Genomic DNA, 20,064 nt, shown 5'->3' with positions numbered 1-20,064 from the left:
AGGTAAAAATAATAAGTGGTTTTACAGGGGCTGGGAGACCTTGTATTGTAGGTGCTTTGAAGGTGAAAGATGTAAACTGTGAAAATACCAATGAAATCAAGAATTTGAGTATACAGATGGTGGGGAAACTGTGCCCAAACCATACAGATCACAGTTTTTTCATTTTGTTCATTAAGGTTGGATTGGCGATTTTTTTCAGTTGCTGATCAGATAGGAATGCGTGTGTTTATTTTTTCAGGCTGAGAAATTGGGTACTTTTAAAAGCTAATGCCAAACACTCAGTATCACTGATGGGGAGATTTTTTAAGATGAGAGCAAAGCCAACATGAAGGGTCTTCCTGCTACAAAAACCACAGCGTTCTAGCGTCAGTCTGTCCTCTGCCAGAGATAATGCACACTTTGTTATGCTGGGTGGCTGAAAATGATTTATATACAATTAAAATTCTCTTGTAGAGAACTGAGTTGTACTTGTTGCTCATTGTTTCCCACGGTTAAACAAACATCTCTTGCATTTCATATCGGTTTGGTGTCTTCAGAGAAGTAGATCTGCTTTTCTTTTCTCCTTTTGGGGTCTGCCTCTTTTGTGTTCTAGCCTTTCCCCCTGATTTTGCATAGCTTTCACTTGCCAGCTTTAATGTTTAAAGGAGCAACTTAGATTGAATGTTATTATTCATAATTTACTCTATGTTCTGTGAAGATGGTTATGTAATAGCAGTAATTGCATCAACTCACCTAATGAGCTTTCCCTCCAGTGCCATGTACAGCAGATTAATAGCCCATGAATTCATTTGCAGCTCGTTGTGTTTCAGAAAAGTATTTCAGGCAGCAATTAATAAACTGCTAAAGAAAATAACATAAAAAATGATTTTTTTTATTATGTTAACTCTCCAGCTGAACAATTTATTGGCACCTTTTGTGATGCAGCTAAGTAAATTCTCTCCTGATTCCTCAAGCAGATCGTGATTAGTGAACCCTGCTCAACTCAAGACTGTTTGTTAATTAGTCTGATCTTTATATCCTAAAATGTTAGGGAAAAGTATGAATAGCGTCCTAAGGTTCTCTTTTTCTTCTGTTCATTGCCTTTTAGGCATTACGCAAATAGCTGTTACTTTAAACCGTAAAACGCTAGTGTTGCAAATATTTTTTTTTCCCCTTTCTTGCATAGAAAACCCGTAATTGTGTAAGCTAAGAATTGAAGACCCTGGCCAATAAACAACTCCTGGCACAGTTTCTGCGTTGCTTGTTGTCGGCTCCAGCATCCCGTACCTCCCAAGTGGTGGGACTGAGCCCAGAGCAGGGACCCGGGAAGGGTCAGGGGGTGCTGCTACCCTGCGGGAAGATAAACCAGGGGTTGAATGCCACTGGGGAGGGAGACGCCGGGCGAAAGGCACGGAGAGGAAGGGAGAGCAGGCAAACTCCTGCTTTTTCCAGTGTAAGAGGGAAAGAGGTGATTGAGCCCAATGGGAGAAGAGCAGCAGTATGATGCCAGGGCTGCAGCCACCTCCGTGGGAAAAGTATCTAGGGGAAGGGGGAGACACCATTGAACATGGCCAATCTTGCCAGGCTGCCCTAGAATTACTCTTTCCATCCTTTTTTTTTTTTTTTCATGTCTTTATCAAGTTTTTCATGTTCTATGTCATTTCTTGTTCAAAAAACCCCAGTTATCTCTCTCCCCTCAACTTAATCCAAAAGAAGCACTAGGCCTTGGCTTGTCTTCTAAAGTAGTAAAATATATATACTTTAAAACCTTTTCCCTCATTTTGGGCTCTTGAGGACTGAGTAAGCATAAAGGGAATTCCTTCAATAAGCTCATACAGAGATTGATTACATGTCCTCAGCTGGAAGTTACATTAAGACTTATTCACTAAGGTATAGCTACCGTGGTGAACTTTTCATCGCTCTCTGCTGTCTCTATGACAACACGGATCCTGGCAGAAGTTACCAGGGCTCGTGTGCTCTCTGCAGCCTTTGTCTGCATCCATCAATCCTAGTCCTTGGTGACTGTAAATGTGCCTTTCTTACGTTTTTGCTTAACAAGGTGTTTTATTAAAGTTGTGACACTTCTAAAGTTATTATGCTAATCATTTGTACTGCAGTACCTGACCATGCTCTGAAAGAGATGTGCTTTAAGAATGGAAGAAGTGTCAATTAGATGTTAGTGGACTTTCTGAACGCCTGTTGATCTTGTCCTGTGGAAGAAATTCAGCTGAGTGGTACAGAGTCTTTGTACAAGTAACTTTTCTTTCATTATAGGTGAAACTCAGAGATAACTAGAGCCAGTGAAAGATGTAACACACATACAGTCTAATTTCTACTTAGACCTGCAGCACACTCCAGAGAAGTATGTGTTACTGTACAGTGGCTCTAGCAAAGTCCTCAGACTTGATTGAACCCTTTCTTATTTTAAGGGAGCACATTTCGTCAGAGCCTATGGAGTGGCTAATGCCTGTCTGTTGATGCTAGCAGCTCAGGTTTCTGTGGCAGTCCTGCCACATGCCACCTCCTCCGGAGGTCTGGCTCTTCCGTGAGGACAGTTAGTGGCACTGACACAGGCAGAACTTCCCATTTTTTCATTTCATACCTTTGGGTTTTTTTAAGAATCATCATGTGCTTTCTTCAGTCAGTTTCCCAGTAAAAGGTGTTTGGGACAGGTATCTCTTACAAAGCTGCTTCTTAACATGGATCTGGCTGTTTCTATGGCCTTTTTCTGTTATTTCTTGTCCCCCACTTTGGTTTTGGGGCATCTGTGGGGGGGTTATAGCATTATTCCAGATTGTACTTATAAAGACACTGGCTCTATGCATTCATGTTGCCACTGCAAGTAGCCTTTGCCTCTTCTTGAATTTAGTATCCCAACTGCTTTCGCAGCAGGCCAAACCCTGGGTTATCCTTTCTGCCTTGTGCTGTGCTGGGCAATGCTGCTGTAAGAGCAGATGGGAAATCTGGAGGTAGCCTATCCCTGCCCAGTCTATGTGCTCCAAAGCACGGGGCTGAGGCCACGCTTGCTTGGTCATGCAGACATAACTGCTGAGACCCCAATCCCATGACCTCAAAAGCTTTGTTTCAGAGCTTCCATTCTTCCTTTATGCACTCAGTTCACTGCTTCGTATTCCTCATTCGGATCATTTTCTTGTATGGGGGCACGGGGCATCCTTGACACATCTCTTTCTCCTGATTGCCATTGTGCCATGCGGGTTGAGCTTTCTCTACTGGCACCTTGTGGTTTCACTGCTATCTTTTTTCTCCCTTTGAAAGCTTTTTTTAATTTTGGGATGTTGAATTGGAAGGATGGAGAAATGTCGATGAGATAAGTATCAGTCTGGGAACGAGCAAATTGCCAGTGTCCTGAGCCTTGAAGCTAAACATGGCTTATTTGGTTGTCAGGCCAACCTGAAAATGTTATCTACAGTAGCCAAGGTTCATGAGAAATGCAGTAAATTGTTCCCAAGAGTTCTGGGAAGTCTGAACTGCAGCAACCTCAATGTGCCTGAAGGACTCGGTATCAGAGGAGACACGTATTTGGTCCTTCCCCTTAGAAGAAACATATGTGAGAACACGTACATCTTCCTGATGGTTTATATCTGCAAACCTACTTCTTTGTTTTCCTGGTGATTGCTTTACTGGAGATGGTCTTGCATAGGATAGGTGCCTCTGCAGAAGGCAAAGAAACAAAGCTGATGCTGGCCTCTCTCTGTGGAGAGCAACTCCTGTGCTGATGGTGTGGAAGATAGAAAGCAGGCGCTCGGAAACCAGTAATCTCTCAAAGATGGTTTAGGAAGATCTCTACATAAGTAGATGAGGACATGGATTTCTCTCTGCTGCTGTCAGGCTCTTACGGCTTGCTTTCATCCACTGTATGAATTGTTATAGCAGAGGGAGTTTTCCATTGCCATGCCTGTGATAAGCCGGCTGACATGTTGCAGCTCCTCCTGCTGGGATGCTGGCCCTAGGACTGTGCTCTAAAAATAGCATCGATTTGTTTGTAGTTTGACTTGGTATCACATGCTCAATTTAAAATACATTGGAACAGTTAATCTCCAGTTCTTCAGCTCTTGCATGGAAAGTGTACAGGATTTTTTAAAGTTAGATGGTATACAAGCAGTAGAAATAACTCCCTTTCTATCCTGCCTTAAATAACACTCGGCTGTTAATACTAATGAAAGGAAAAAGAGAGATCATAGGGCGTTGGGATTTTTAATTTCCTTTGGCCCAAAGTGAACAGCAATGGTTTTGCCCCATCTCACCTTACTCCAGTACTTGTTCGCATGTTTGCATGTTTCTGAAAGCTCTTAAATTTTTAAATCTAAGTCTTATGAAAAGTCTGTCACTCAGACGACGGCTCTGAAAGCTGACTTTAACAAGTTGTAGCTTAAAGCCCTACAGGCGGTGCCTGCGGCTGATAGGCATTTAATCAGCTGTGGGATCATTTCTCAGTGCCGTGCATCCATAACCAGTTGCATGTTGTTGATATAAACGGATTTGGTAAGTAAATGTGAGGAAATTATCTGACTTTTGGAGACATTCACCTGAATTTCAGAGTTAAAAGCTAAGTGGAATTCTTCCTTTCCCCTGGCAAAAAGTGCAACAGAAAGCAAACATGCTTTTAGTTGGATTACAGGCATGGTTAGTCATCTGACAGACAGTTTTAATGGAGTCAGAAAGACATGCTGGGGAAACATGCTGACCTACTTTTCTTTCTTTCTTTCTTTCTTTAAACTTTTAAGCAAGTGAAATGTTAATTTAAGAACTCTCCATAAAGTTAGATTTTGCTGACAGCTCATTTTGTAATTAACTTATTTACGCTTCCGCTTGGGGTGCGATAGATGGTTTCGGTAATGGAATTTCATCAGGTTGTTTTTGTTTCTGTTAGGAAATTGGGTTACATCTGAGAAATCCATGTTCTTCCCCCTTTCCAGGACAAAGCAATCAGCTTCAAGTTAATGAATGATTTAAGTCCAATCCTCTGAGGGAGGACTTTACAAACCATTTAAAATGACAGACTAACAAAGCGTATTACATTTGTATCATTTTCAATACATTATCTTTTTAAACATTTTTCATCTTTAAACTTGTGGGAAGAGGGATTACTAGCAGATAGCGTCATGCATTTTGCATTTGGGATTGTTTTTTCCCAATGTTAAGTAGGTCGATGCTCCACCGTCGGTGTTTTCTTGGAGGCAGAACTCGGTGTATTTAAACCTGGGAAACACTTAACCATAAAACCTGAGAGCCTGAAAAGAAAGTATTAAATTAAATAGGAGAACTTAGCAGTGAGGGTGGATTAAAACATCACAAACAGAAATACTAAATTGAATGATACTGGAAGATAAGGGAAAGCTTTTTATAAACGCTGCAGGCATCACTGCACTCTCTCCTATAGCAGCGGGCACACATGCAATTCATCAAATGGCTCAGGGGTGCCAGGTTACTGCCTCTCTGGCACAGAGATGTGCTTTAGTCCCTTGGCAGCAACAGAGAGTTTTGGTGAAGACATCACCGTGTGGTTGAAGGAGTGGGAGAGGTCATCATTCCTTGACTCACTGGTCAATCCAGAGACACTGTTTTCACCTGCTGTCTCCTCCTATTTCCATCATTAGCAGGTTTCCCACTGTCAGTCAGCCCTGGTGCAATGGGTGCTGCTGAAAATCCTTTGCTTCTTCCCATCTCTCCTGAAAAAAAGTTCTGGTTTCCTTGTTTTTATTTTAACTCCCAACTAGCTGGTTACAGTTTGCATTATGGAAATAGTAACACAATGTAAGAGAGGTGGAAAAAATGGAAATTGCCAGGAATTGCAGGATTTTATGGGGAGTAGTATTACATTTCAAAGAATCTACAAGTTACGTGCACTCTTATGAAGTGTAGTACTTTTTCTTGCTTTCATATGTTGTGTACTTTTAGAGGATGTTCCAGTGGCAGAGTAAAGATTGAAATTTATTTTTTATAATTTTAAAAATTAAGTAGGAGATGTTTATTTTGGCTAATACATGAGAGTTTTTTCTATATCTCAAGAAGACCAAAATTGGCACTGCATGGGTTTTAGCCATTTTGTAACCTAGAGGCATCAGTAGAGGAGGCATCAGCCCGGGAAGACAAATCAGCAGTAAATGAACATCCTTATGGGATGAACTGCTGCACCTTGTGTGTTCAGCATCCCTGCCTGCACCATAACTGTGTGAGCTGCTCCTTACATACAAGGACTGTCTTACCCCTGTTTTTCTTGCCATAACACTTCTTCTAGGTGACCTGTGACACAGTTTGTTTTGGTTCTAGTGGAGAGACAACAGGAAAGAGCCACTGAAAAAAAGTGTCACTTCTGAAATTTCATCAATATGGTTTTTTTCTGATACAGAATAATCGTTGATACTGGAAGACGGAGCATTAGATTTAGTGAAGATTGAGTTCCTCTGACAATATTGGTCTGCCTCTGTTGGGCAGGGAGCAAGCCAGGGCTCTTGTATTTCAGATTAGATGTCTCATGAAGACGGGTGTGGAAGTCCAGAGCTCAGTGTATGTTTGGTCTCGTAGCCCACGTTGTACAGTGCCATGCTGTCTGGTTATCCCATTGAGGAGCTCAGGGATCAAACCCATACAGTCCAGATCCCTGTAACAAGTGACATGGAGAACTGTTAGTTCAGAAGAGCCTTTTGATGGCATTTTTCTACAAGGAGGATGGTCCATTTGCCCCTTTCTGTAATTTGGAAGAGAACCTCAATGCACACTTTTTTTTTTCCCCTCTTTGGATGCCTCTTCAGGTTAATGCTGCTACTAAATCAGAACATCCAGAAAATAATTTTAAATTGAAGAGGAGTGCAAATAATAAAAAAGAGATCAAATAAGAGCAAGAGGATAGTTGTTATTAAGAAAAAGAAACCCTGTTATATTCAGCCCTGTCCCATAATAAAGTGAAAAGTACACGGGGAGAGAAGAGGATAAGCAGAAATATTTTATTACTTTAATTCCGCAGAAGGCTTAAATCCTGCTTGTCTTAAAGAGAGAGTCAAAGTTTTCTCTTGGCAACTTTTCCTGTTGTTTTCCAAGTCAGTTACAGCTATTTCATATGTTTATTAGGAACATTTTTCCTACTAGAATTTAAGCATGGCAAGGTGTGAACATATATAAAACCATACAGATACATCAGCTGCCTCCCACAGGGTACGCAGTATTAACCCCCATGAGTTTTGGGGTCTTCTTTCTTGGCTGGGGGGACGAGGTGGGGAGATAACCCTATGGTAAATGGGCCTTGCAGTAATGGAGGAGGAACATTTAAAAATATTCTCTAGAAACCAAGGTGTGGGAAGAATAAGGCAATTAAGAGGAATCACTAGGTATCCTGTCTTAACAGTTTATTATATATGTTTTTAATGAGTATTTAATCTCTAATGCTGTGTGATGGAATAGAAAAGAGAGGGAGTCAGGCCTCTTTCTGCGCATACTTTTATGTTTCCCCTTCATCGAGCATTTTCTCTGGGCAAATTGTTTAACTTGAGCTGGTTGGAGGTGTTCCAGCACAACAGAGCTTCACTGAAAAATAACACTGGGTTGAATCCCAAAATGCAGAGTTGTCGGCGTCGTGTTGCGTTCAGATTTGCAAAATCTCGGGGTCAATTACGAGGGGGGCCGTCAAGGATCCTTGTCGGTTCCTGCCCTCCCCACCGTACGCCCCAGGCCCTGGCGGACTTGCCTGCGCCGTGCCTGCCACATGGCCTGGGGCTCTGGGGCAGTCCTGCAGCTGGTTGGGGAGTTGGGTGTTCATCGGCTCTTTCAGGAACTGAATAAAGCTCTGCTTTTGGAAATCTGAGTTTTCAGCCAGTGCTTCCCATGGGGGTTGTAGCCCAGGAACAATATCACGAGGACCTCATAAACAGCCTTCTGTAAGCACGTCTTGCATCAGGCACTTGCTGCAGTCGTGGAGAAGACCATCCTAGCTGGAAGGAGGTACCGAACCTGCGTACGATGAGTTCGGGGCCCAATCCCACGTGTTGAAGGACATGAAAGATTTGTCATCGGCATCAATAAGATAAGATGGGGATAGAAACCACTAGTAATGCCAGTTAATCCTCAGCTGGGTAGTCTTTTGTAATGTCAACTGGGGACCAGCACCCTCATTTAGTTAAGGACCAGCTGTGTGTTGAATGCAGACTTCTTGCCCAGCCCTTAGCTTCCCTTTCAGACGTCATCTCATGTCCAAGTTGCATCCTTTGTTTTCATAGAGAAGTCTGGGAAAACTAGGTCAGTTTATCCAAGTAGAAATTATTATTTTATTGAGTTAACTCTGTGATGACCTGCTGCCTGTTTGCCTTCTCAAAATGAACTCCCTTGTGTGCAGTAAGTCTTGTGCTGGAAGTTGCAGAGGCCTCAATAATCACTTTGATTTCAAATCAACAATAAAAAGGCTGCTTTTTTTAGTATCTTGCTGTTTCCTGGAAACAAGTATCTGTCTGCTTTGCTCCTTGTATGATCACTACATCAGGCTGGTCTGGTGTACTGTGAAAGCACTTAATGTAAAAAGGTTATGTGCTGGCTTTGCTGGGGATATTTAAAAGATCTTATGGAGAAATCAGGATTTGATGCTGCTTGACCCTGTCTGGCAGAATTAAGCTCTTTAAGCCAGTCCTGTAGTTACTAGCACGCCTTCTTTTTTGAATAATCTGGTCCACTTACGCCTGCTATTTCAGAACTTAAGTCCCAGACAAGAAAGCAATTTTTTTTTTTAAATGAAAGAGTAGTTGGAACGTATTTTAAAAAACTTCTTTGGCATTGTACATAAAAGATAAAATATATCAAAATAGACAGTCTGATAATTAGGTGCAGGCTTGTGGAGTGATTCATGTCATAACGTGAGTGCTGAAACAGCTGAGGTTGCTGCAGGTGTGTTAAGGGAATTCAACCCCGTAATGCCATGATGCTTCTGCCACTACATAAAGCAAGAGTACGAATGGCCGGAGAGCCTGCGTTAATAGATGAAAAGCAGTATTTCTACACGTGAATTATGGATGGAGCAGTGTTTATTAAACACACAAGCAATAGCCTTTGTCTCCCAAGCACTTTTTGCTTTGAAGAGTCATGTTAAAGCCTGCTGCTATCCCAGGCACAGAGATCCTGGGCGTGAGCTGGGGCTTCGACTGCTGGAGGTTAAGCCCCGCTGGGGCTCAGTGCCGAGTTATGCCATGCACAGGCAGAAAGGGACGTCCTGCCCGAAGGAAAACCTGGGAGGCAGAGCATTTCAAGTGCTTCAGCTTGCCAGTGTAACGTTTCAGGCTGGGCAGTGGGATGCTAAAGCTGAAAGTGAATAAACTTGTTTGCCTGTGTCAGCAGCCAGCTTCAGCAGGGCTTTTACAGGAATCTGGTGACATTGCCAGCCTGGCACTCCTGGAGCCTGCTGGCTGGCTCCGCGTGGCCTTCCCGAAATCCTGCATATGGAAAGAAAAAGAAGTCCTCTGACCTCCCTCTTTTCTTTCTCCTTAGGTTACAGTTTGTGAAAAAAGGACGACGTAATCTCAAAAAAAAAAAAAAAAAAAAGTACTCCACCCCAACAACAAATTTGCAGATTGTTTATTCTGATTGCTCAGCTTTTGGGAAGAGAAAGGAAGTAAACAACACGCTAAAATGCAGTGAGATGCAGTAGTATTGTTTGAGCATGTTATTTTACTGTTTGATGAATCGTTTCTTTTAGTATTATGGCAAAACAGTTTTAATGACAGGCACTGTTAATTAAAAAGTCTGACCCAGCTGCAGACCAAGCCCACTGGCAGGTGCAGATGCATGCCCGCCAGCTGCGTTGGACCGCACATCGGAGTGAGGCTTAAACGGTAAACTTTTTTGGCTGATCTTCTGGTGCTTTTAGGTCCACCTGGTTAAGTAATACAGTTCTTTCCTTCTCTTGCTCCTGGGCTGCCTCTTCTGGCGGAGCAGGTTGTTCGAGGGCAGCTCCAGCCAGCCGGGAGGGGAGCCCGGGCGGGGAGGTTGAGCATGGCTGTGGGGCCGCAGACTTTTGTGTCCCCAGCCCACCACTTCGGGGGCCAGCCCTGGCACCTTGAGAGCTGAAAATAACCTCCTGCTCTTAATTTTATTTATTTTTCTTTTTAGTAGTAGGAGTATCAACAAGCCTTTGTCCTTAGGAAGGAATTTGTTTAAGTTCATAACGGCGTGTTTTCCATGTTAGCTTCCGAGGAATAGGTAAATAGAAGCTGAGCTATTTCTTTGCTTTTATTATCCCTGGCCTAGTGGGAGGCCAGGGCTGCAAGCTGCTGAGGCTGTAACGCAGGCTAACACTGCGATTCAAGACTACGGCTCCCTTTCTTAAAACGCGCTGGGAACAACTGTTCCTCCGCCTTCATGAGCTCAATTTACGGTTGCAGGAGGCAATGTGTTCTTTGTGCTTGATGAAGTACACCGCGCACGCAAGCCTCTTCAGATGTGTTGTCAGTTGGCAGCTCTCTCGCTAAATGCACCTTTACACAATTGCACAAGGCACCAGGAGGTACAAATGTGAAATTTAGCCTTGGGGGCAAAACAAAGAAATGAAACTTAGGTATGAATGCGGTGTTATCCATCTGCAGATACAGATATTAGACCTGATCTCCCACTACGCTACTGTAGTTTTACACTAATAAGACTCTGCTGTGATCAGTGGAGTAGCACCACTGCAAGACAAAACCAGCAGTGGTGATAAGTTGGCCTGTTTTTTTTAATTCTGGTAAATAACATAGGATTGAACTCTGTTTGGGGAAAGCCAAACTGCATTCACTGCATGAAACCAGCCATAATAAAAGGGAGAAATGCAGGTGGTGTGCCGTCTTGGTATTGCTCCTGAACTTCTGTTCTTCCTTCTGGGGAGCCATTGCCCTGGGTACTGAGCGGCCACGCGTGAACAAAGGGAAGGGGTCTTCCAGCTCACCTCCTTTTTTTGTAGCCCTTCCATTTGCTGTCCCATAAAGTCAGTTTTATCGTACGTAATCAGTACTTGTCCCGTGGCTGAGACTCATTCATTACATTGAATGAATGTGCTTATCATGGAAAGTTGTTTTGTTGAAGGAGTCTGTTAATGGCATTGTCAAGAAAGAGGTTGCAATTTGTCTTGGTAGGTAGCTTTTCACTTAAGTAAAAAGCAAGTCATGTTCTTTTCCTCTGTGCATGTTAGGATGAGAAATAAAATAGCCGCAGCAGGTTGAAGTGTACGAAGTGCTACAGTGAGGCCAGGCAGCGGGCAGGAATAGAGTGCAGTGTCTGGTCTTAGTTTATAGCTGTGCACTTCCCTGGCCATCAACAGTCCTGGATAATGCCCAACAAATTGAATTGATGACTTTGGATAACCCCAGCTTCTCCTGGTTGCGAGGCATCGTACTACCATGACTGTCTCTTAAGAGAAATTAATGTAATACCTGTAGATGAGTAGACTGATTTACCTTTTGGTGACCCTGAAGAGAAAGGTCAGGTTCAGGATATTTTTACCTGTAATCAGTTACCCATAAAGAGTTAGTATACCAGGCTTCAAGATTCTAGCTCAAAAGGGCAGTTGCTTTGAGAAGGTAGCTCAAAAGGGCACTTCAACAGCTGAAATCGGATGAGACAGATTTAATGGCCTCTTAGTGATTTCTGACTGAAAGTTCAGAGTTTGAAATTTAGGGATTTTTTCTTTACCCAGCCTATGGTAAAACAAATGCACTATAGCTTAATAGAAATTTAATTTCAGGCTGAGTATTTAGAAGTGTTTTTAAACTGCTGTATATGTGCTTGGTCACTTCAGCTGTGAGGAAGAGAAAGAATAATCACATTGTGTTTGTGGTCTTGTGTATTTTTAGCTAATGTGTTAAGACACTGCAATTCCAGAAAAGCCGTCCTCCTGTCCCCAGAGTATTTCAGTTTAACCAGCTGTATGCAGAATTTTATCTAGACTGCCACAGAAGTTACTAGTAAATCCACTGGGATTTTGGCAGCCGAAACAGTAGATAGTAAGCACAATACTTTGTGTCCCTGAGGGGTTTAGTTTCATGGGATTCTGCCGTAGGCTGACGCTTCACAGTGGGTTACCAGCAGAAGCCCTGTGAGTTTGGGAAACCTCCCTGGATGGAGTGATTGATTCCCAAAGCTCCTTCCCATTCCTGCACTGAGCAGGGAAAGGGACGACTGGCAATATCCACCGGGTGATGCTATTACTCTGCAGACCTGTTGCAGGTGGCATGGCAGATCTTAATAAAAATTGCTGGTTTTACATTTAGAGTAAGGAAGCAACTGATTTCATACAGAATACTGAGAGAGATGGGGCAGGGCATGAATGAGGAGGGAATGACAGATGTGTAGATTAATTCAACAGCAGCGCAAGATGCACGGGGACATTGTGGGACCTGCCTATAGAGATGCTCCATCTTGCAGATGGGAATTTCTGGCTATATTAAGTAACTTGAGGTGATGCCTATGTGAAATACAGATGGAAACATATCAGTGAGTAAATTTTGTCTTAGTCGATGGGTATGGCTAGGCTATTTCCATTGCAGATATGTTGGTGGGCCTTCACAGGAAACATTAGTGATTTATTCTGCCTGCAATTGTTAATGCTAGCAACCTTCAGTGGCTCTTTAAGTGTCAGCTGCTAAGAGTATGTGGATTATTCTATTTCACACTGGCAATTAGTTGATGACATTAAAGCACTCTGAAAATGGAAATCACAGGGCAAATGCTATTTAAACAGTTTCTCATTAAATGTATAATCGCATCTCTCCGCCTACTTTGGCTGCAATATGTAGGGAGATGGTAAGGGAGACCAAGGAGTCTGCTTTCGGTTCAGCCCCTGGTAGAGCTGCTGTGCCCTGTACATCCTGGCTCTGACTCAGCTGCTCCTCTTGCTGTCTCTTCTGCCACATGCCGCAAAACGCATTTTCTTCTAATTTTGTTCCATTTGTTTTCTGTCCTTCTGTTTTTTTACAACCTCTTAATTTCTCAATTGTTCTTAGGATCTGGTTTTAGGGGCGGGTGGAGGGAGGGTGTTGGGATGGGGGTGGGGGGCTTCATTTGTATTTCTGGAGTCCTGATTTTGTTACCATGTTTGGCATGTTCTGCACAACTTGAACCGGTCCTGAAATACTATAGTCAGTATACAGGTAAGCATTAGCTGTATATTCATACACCTGGAATCAGCTTATAGACTTTGGGGATTTTTTTTCCTTGCTGAAGTGCTTTATGGAGCCTTCTGCAACATTCAAGCCAAATCCACCTCTAGGACATTTTTTTTTTCCTTTGGCAGAGTTTTTGGGTCTTGGCTTGCCAGTTCTAGATATTCCAAGTGTGATAGCTGCTGGTTTTGCTTCTGGATGTCATAAAATAAAAAAGAGAAAAAAAATCTTTTCTCTTAAATGACAGTAAAGTGAAATAATAAAAATAATAATTGAAAATAAATTAAAAAAAAAAGAATACCAAAGCCATACCTTTCAGCTATCTTCAAGGGGTATTTTTCTCAGCCTGTTGTTCTGCACTGGCTTTCCAGTTTCAGTCCCACGTCTGAGTTCAGTGAGTACTGTTTTTCTTCAAGGGACTAGAAACTCCTTTTTTGCTGATTCCGTCTACTAATATTTCAGGGATGTGACAATAGCAGGTGCCAAATTTCATGTAAAAAATAAAATTTTCAGGCTGATAGAATCCTTGAAACCACAGATCAAGTTTCAGGCCAGTTAAATAAAGCCGTAGAGCATCCATTTGTATCATTCATTCATATAATGAAACCTGTTCTTATAACTCAGTTCCTGATATATTAACCCCGCAGTTATCCTCATACATAAATGGGAGATGTGTTGCTTTCGTCGGTTTTAATAGGATATAACCATATAAATCCCCTGTGCATGAATGGAAAAATAGAGGCCCTTAGGCTATACGTATCAAAGGTCTCCCCTATACTTACAATAGCCTAATAAGGTTATTTTGGAGGCATAGGTAATCACTCACAGACTCCCTGTAGCTAGTGATTCATTGTTCACTACTGAAACATTTCTAAATGAATTATGTTTTAAACAAGCAAATCCTTGGCCTTTTCTTTTATGGGGGGAAAAAAGAGAACTGGAGGGACACAGAATTCCACCATTTTCTGCATTAAAATACACTGCTTGCTAGTTAAAAGGCCCCTGGTATTTGAACCAATTTAAACGTACTATCGTGCTTCTTGCTGTTTTGATTCCATTAATGTGTATTTCTGAATTTCACGTTTTGATGAAAATATTATTGTTGTCATTAATTTGATATTTAGAAAAGACTGTGGATACAAGAGCTCAGTGCAATGAATAAAACAGTTGGAGTTAACTGTCCCTGGGGATAGAATCAATCACTGTTGTAGAAGAGGGTGACATTTAAAAAAGAAACTCAGAAGAAAATGTCATGCTTAAAAAATTAGATTTAAACGCACTAGCTCCTGATTGATTTTTATTGCACTCAGATGGATACACTGATTGATTATCAGCCTTACAAATGTTTAGTACCTTTCTCACTTCTCTAATAATCAGAATAATCTAATTTTCAATGTCATTTAAGCTACCATATTCAAGGTTATAATAGATCATATTTCTAATAAAACATAGCAATTATGTAATGAATAATACAAAGCTGCAAGGCAGAGTTCAGATTCACCTTCCTCAAAAAAAAAAAAAAAAAAAAAAATACCACCAGTGGCTAGAAGAGCCAGCGTACGTGAAGGCAACTGACAGGACGATGTCCTCTGGATTTGTGGTGTTTTCCCCTGTTGTTGAACTGAGGTTCCTGGAGCGTTGGTCGGGGCGCGTTTGCCATAGCTGAACATTATTTCTCAATAGGAAACAAGGGGCAGGCTTGAATTCTGTAATAATACGTGCTCGCTCTGTGCCTGGGGAAAAATGATAGCGCGCCAGGTGCTTATGAAATTTCTTCATGATTGTTTCTGTGTGCTCCTGTTAATTTTGATACGTGTCTGTAGGGAGATACTATCTCACTTAATTCGAGATGTTTTCTTGTGGCAATTGTACCCGACAGCTGACATGGTTGATTTCTCTGAATCAGCTACAAAATATGCAGGTTTCAATGTGTGTTCAAGTTTTGTACTTGAAGCCCCTTACATGACTGTGTACTTGTTATTGGCTTTGTCCATTAGAAATGAGTTTTGTGTTTGAAACGTGCTTTGCCTCCAATCGTTCTCCGTATGTCAAAGCTCGGTTTTGGCATGGGAATTTGTTTTAACATAGTTTCCTGTTCTTTTTAAAGCCTGAGCAGTTTTGCCGAAAAGAAAACATGCTTTCATCTGGAAATCATGACCTAGGAAAACCAATCTGTTTATAACTACCCGGTGTTCTGCATATTTCAATGCTGTGTTTGGCTTGCGATTGCATTGCTGTTAAGATGTGAACAGGAGTCTTACCATTCTGAATTGGTGGCGCGTCAGTTTGTCAAGCGCGATTGTGTTGCTTTCAAGGTGGTTATTTTGTTCCTTTTCTTACGTTGGAGCCGGGAAGACCAGCCCCCTTGGAGCTCCCCCATCTCTGTGCCCGCTTCCACCAGCTCCCGGCCGTGGGAGCTGCGTGTGATGTGCAGCTGGGTGCTGGCTCTGTCCATGGCGTTGGAGAGCCTGGGTCAGCAGCAGCAGCATCGGGGGTGCTAAGTCTCCCTTGGTTCGAGGTTTTCCAGGGTGACTGTTGCGAAAGACGTCCTTGCAGACCGCCATTCGTTACCACGAGCACAGTCTGTTGAAGGGTGATGGCGAGAAGGGTGACGCGTGGGGCATTTATCCTGGTGGATCAAACTTGGCAGTGGCAGTAAGTAAGCGTTTTGCATATTTGACTGAAATTGTCCACAGCTGCTACCTTCTGACAGAATTAGAAATTTTTAGCAGCTGCTGCCGGGATTGGAGAAGTCAGGGTGTAAAGGAGCTGTGCAAGACTTGCGGGTTTCCACCCTAGCAAGCAGCTTGGTGCTCCTGGAAGACCTGGGTCCAGTGCTGAGCATCGGCCCCACTGCCCGCATGTGGCACCGTTTGCCTGCGACGCTGGGCAGCCCAGGCTGCCTGGCGTTCGGCAAGGGATAGATGGCTTCCCGAGGTGCGGGAGAGCAGGCGGGAGAGCCAGCCTCTGCCCGGAGGGGAGAGTTGGCAGGTCTGCGGCCGTCCCGCCTCAGCTCACCTCTGATTTCTCTTCCCATCAGCGTTCGCAAACAAAAGGAGTCTTTGAAAACCTACCTTGCGCCCAGTGCTGTGCAATTACTGACTTGCTGTGTGTGCTTTATGGTGCTTTTGAGATTTGTTAGCTTAACTAGTAACTTCCAAAATATTTAGGGACAAGAGAAGTGTGGTTTTACAGGAATGCGAGCTAACCGGAAACACTAGTAGTTGTCACTGCAGGACCAAAACCGGTTAACTAGTACACAGAGTTCTTCAAAGGTCACAGGGATCTCCGAGAAGCAAAACTGCAATGATAGCATTTCAAGTCATGAATTTATAGCTGATTAATCATTATAATATATGAAAGGTGCTGTCTAACAATCTTCTGGGCACCTGGGGAAGTACAGGTTGTGCAAGTAATTGGAAAAACAGCATTGCGAACTGCAGGTTCTCCTCCCCGGAGACATTTGTGCCACCTTCAACAAAGGAGAGTACGAACACTCGCTATCCATCATTTTACCTGATTATCTAGAAACTGCCTAAATCTCTTGGGCCAGATCCCAGACTCTTCTCAGGCCAAGCGGTGACTAAGTTTGGTGGACCTGAGGGGCTTGCGTTTAAGACTGGACGATTCCCAGCATTACAGCATGCTTGAAATGATCCCGCTCAAGCAGGAGAATTGCTGCGCGGTTGTTAAATGAGAGCGCTGGGGTCCTCCGAGAGAAGCTGTTTGTGTCTTTCCTATACTTAGTTTCATCTACAGCAGTCCCTGCTTTTCTTGAAAAATGCATCCTTCCTCCCTGCAGCTTTTGGGCCCTGCCCATCGCTTCCAGCAGAAGTGGGCAGATGTGTCTGAGGCTAAGGAAAGCGGTGGCAAACCTGGGGTGAGGAGAACAGACTGGATGGGACAAGAGACGATGTTCAGCCCCTCTGCCACCAGGTTAGGGGGATGAACGTTGAGGGTAGGGGCCGGTCCTCAAAGCTAAGGCAACAGAAAGTGCCTTCGCCAGCTTACGAACCCTGCCGCGGCTGCCCGGGGGTTTCTGGGTGTGGAAGCGCAAGTCCTGGCGTGTGTGTAGAGGGGACAGGGAAGCTGTCATGGGAAGATGGATTGGAGCAGACATGCTCAGGCGTGGGTGTGCGTCGCTCAGCCATCCAAGCAGTGCCGAGACGTGGCTTCCTCACATATCAAGACACACCTTTTTTCGTTCTCTTCCTCCACACCACCACCTTACTTGTTTTCTCTTAGTTTTTTCGACTTCCAGTGTTTCTCATGGGGCAAGAGAGCTTCCATACTGTCCCCTGTCGGAAGCTCCTAAACAATGCAGCCATCAAGTCAGTATTTAGTGCACAAGTAATGAAATTCATAACCTGAGTTTTCTACGGTGGCATTAACTGTGACATGGATTCATCACTGGCATATCATCATTAAAAGGCAGTGGAATTGCATTGGGGATTGATGTGATCATATGCATGTAAAGATCAAGATACAAAAAGGTGTGATTTATGTAATAAAAGCATAAGCTGTAATCCGAAACCCTTCCCACATGCAGCGTGACAGTTCCTGTTCCCAGAGCAGTGATGGCTTTTAAATTTACTGGGTAAATGTGTATGTTTATATGTTTTTATTTAACTCTTTTAAACATAGTGTTGTCTTAATCTTTTTCTCTCTCTCTTTTTTTTTTTTCTTTTTTTTGTGGAATTACAGTTGTAGTTAAATCTGCGTAATAGTTCAACGTTACTGAAATTCTTTGTATTTTTGGAGCCTGGTGTTGTATGTCAGTACTTTATTGTGTTATCTTACAGGGAATATAGAAACACTGCCATGTCTGATGCAGCCTTAGCGAAGGCAAATGTAGGAAATATAAAAAGTATACAAAAAGCAAGAAGATAAATGTTATTCGGGTTTTATCATTTTAGTATAAAGGCTATTATCATTTTATTATAAAGGCTATCGGAATCGTAGAAAAAAGGTAACGGTGAACAAAGTGTTCCTAGTTTTCAGGACATGTTACCTCTCCCTTTCGTACTCTTTAGTGATTTGCGCCCAAAAAGAAAGATTCGGTGATGTGGACTGACCAGCAGCTGCCCCGCTGGTGGCCTTTGGAGGGGAAGGGACTTCAGGTACAGCTGCAGGGGAAACTGTGCCAGGGTAGCACGGGAGCGTGGTGCAGTTCCTGCCGGAGTTACCTCCTGGTCTCTGGGAGCTCTTGGCAGCTGCTCCGAAGCCTGGCCTAAATAACGTGTTTGTCTTCCACAAGGAGTTCAAAGCTATTGAGACAAATAGTTGCTGAGGCCGCCTGTTTGGCAAATCTGTCAATCAGCTCGCAGAGCTACAAGTAAATGGGGCTTTATTACAAAGGCTTATTGCTCTTTGCGGTTGCGTAGGAGTTTACATAATTTTCTAAGGGGTTCTTTTATCTCCCAAGTACAGCAGTGATTAGGATTTACTTCTGGAGTGTGGTGGCAGTTTGGAGCACTCGAGACGTACGTGTCGGTCCTGGATGTTTTTTCAGTGCAAGAGACCGTACTTGCGCTCTGCCCTGGGGTCCAGCGAAAAGATCAGAGCATTAGCTTTAGGGAAATATTTGTAAAAGGAAGTGGGGGGGATCCAACCCACCCCCCCTAAACCTGACTACACTGGTAGCATTGAACCTTCACAAGAAGGTACTTTTTCAGTCCACCCTTCCTGGCCTCCTTTGAGTCTGTGTTACTCCAGACACCAGAATTGATGGTGTTCGAGGTTAGGCTTTAGTCTGGTGGGGTGCTCAGTGTCCCAGCCCTGATCTAGCAAAGCACGTAGCTGACTTCAGCGTGGGTCTGTTCACACAGTTAAAGTCAAGTTCATCCTTAAAATATCGGCTAGATTGGGGTTGGAGTTCTCTCAGTTGCAAAGTCAAACCTTTAGTGAGAAAACCAGAGCAGTTACTCTTATGGAGTGTGTGCCTAATGGCCTCATGAAAGAGCAACAGTATTCACTGCATCTACCCCTTGTTTTCTGTTACACATATTACATTATTTCTGTAGATGCCCCTGACTTTGCTTTCCCACCCTACTATTTTCCTATGTTGTTCTTCATTTTGTCTCAGAAAGGACACCCAGAGGTAAATGAATCCAACTGTGAGTCATTCGTTCTTGAACAGATATTGTAAGTGAGACTGGATTGACACCTCTTCTTCCTTCCGAAACATTCACCATTCGTCTGCTCTTTATGATCATTTGTGGTTCACAGGCATGTAGGAAGCAACCACAGAAGACATGGAGATGGGCCTGGGGAACCTACAGGGGAAAACAGCTGGCATGGAGGTGACTTTGGGCATCTGCCCATTTTGCTGTGCTTCCCTCCCTATGGCACAGATAGATGTGCTTTCTGGGGTGGGACAGTACAAATGAGAATCAGCAGATCTTTGGCCATCCAAAATTCCTGGCCATCCTCACGTGTGCCAAACCCACCACCACACCCTCAGGAGTTTAGGACCTTGTTTTAAATATCACAAGGTTTTGAACATGAGTGAATGTGAGGATTGGTTTTATTTGTCCAATAATATTTAGTCTTCGGGGTGTTTAATATTGACACGGAGTCTTTGGGGAGAGGGATTGATTTTGCTTGGCTTTGTTGTAAAGCCTTATGCATCTGGTTACGCTTAAGACGTTAGCTTTAGCTAACAACAAGCCTCTTGATAAAATTCACAAGTACTGGCAATACTGTGGACATAGACTTATCTCCTGGGCATGCTTTGTAAAATTAAGCTATTTTCATTAAAAGAACAAAGAGTAGCATGGTGATGGAGCAGCTGTCATATTTTATTACAAAACACAAATATGTGGGAAATCAGTTACAGCATGAGTGCTGCACAATGCTTATTTCCAGTAATCCCCCACGGCCGGGGGAAGGTAGAAGGCTGATCAGAGTGCAGGAGCAGATGGCAAGCAACTTTAGATAGTTTCACTGCCATTTT

General features: G+C 43.2%; 1 protein-coding gene across 11 annotated transcripts in view; it reads left to right on the top strand.

The window, feature by feature from the left end:
* RARB (retinoic acid receptor beta) overlaps positions 1 to 20,064 on the top strand; it is a 334,393-nt gene that overhangs the window by 292,133 nt on the left and 22,196 nt on the right. The window lies entirely within an intron of this gene.

This window comes from Aquila chrysaetos, chromosome 3 (genome assembly GCF_900496995.4).
Source record: "Aquila chrysaetos chrysaetos chromosome 3, bAquChr1.4, whole genome shotgun sequence".
NCBI classification, from domain to species: domain Eukaryota; kingdom Metazoa; phylum Chordata; class Aves; order Accipitriformes; family Accipitridae; genus Aquila; species Aquila chrysaetos.
Note: the sequence above shows the minus strand (reverse complement) of the source record. Positions and strands in the feature narration are given on the sequence as shown.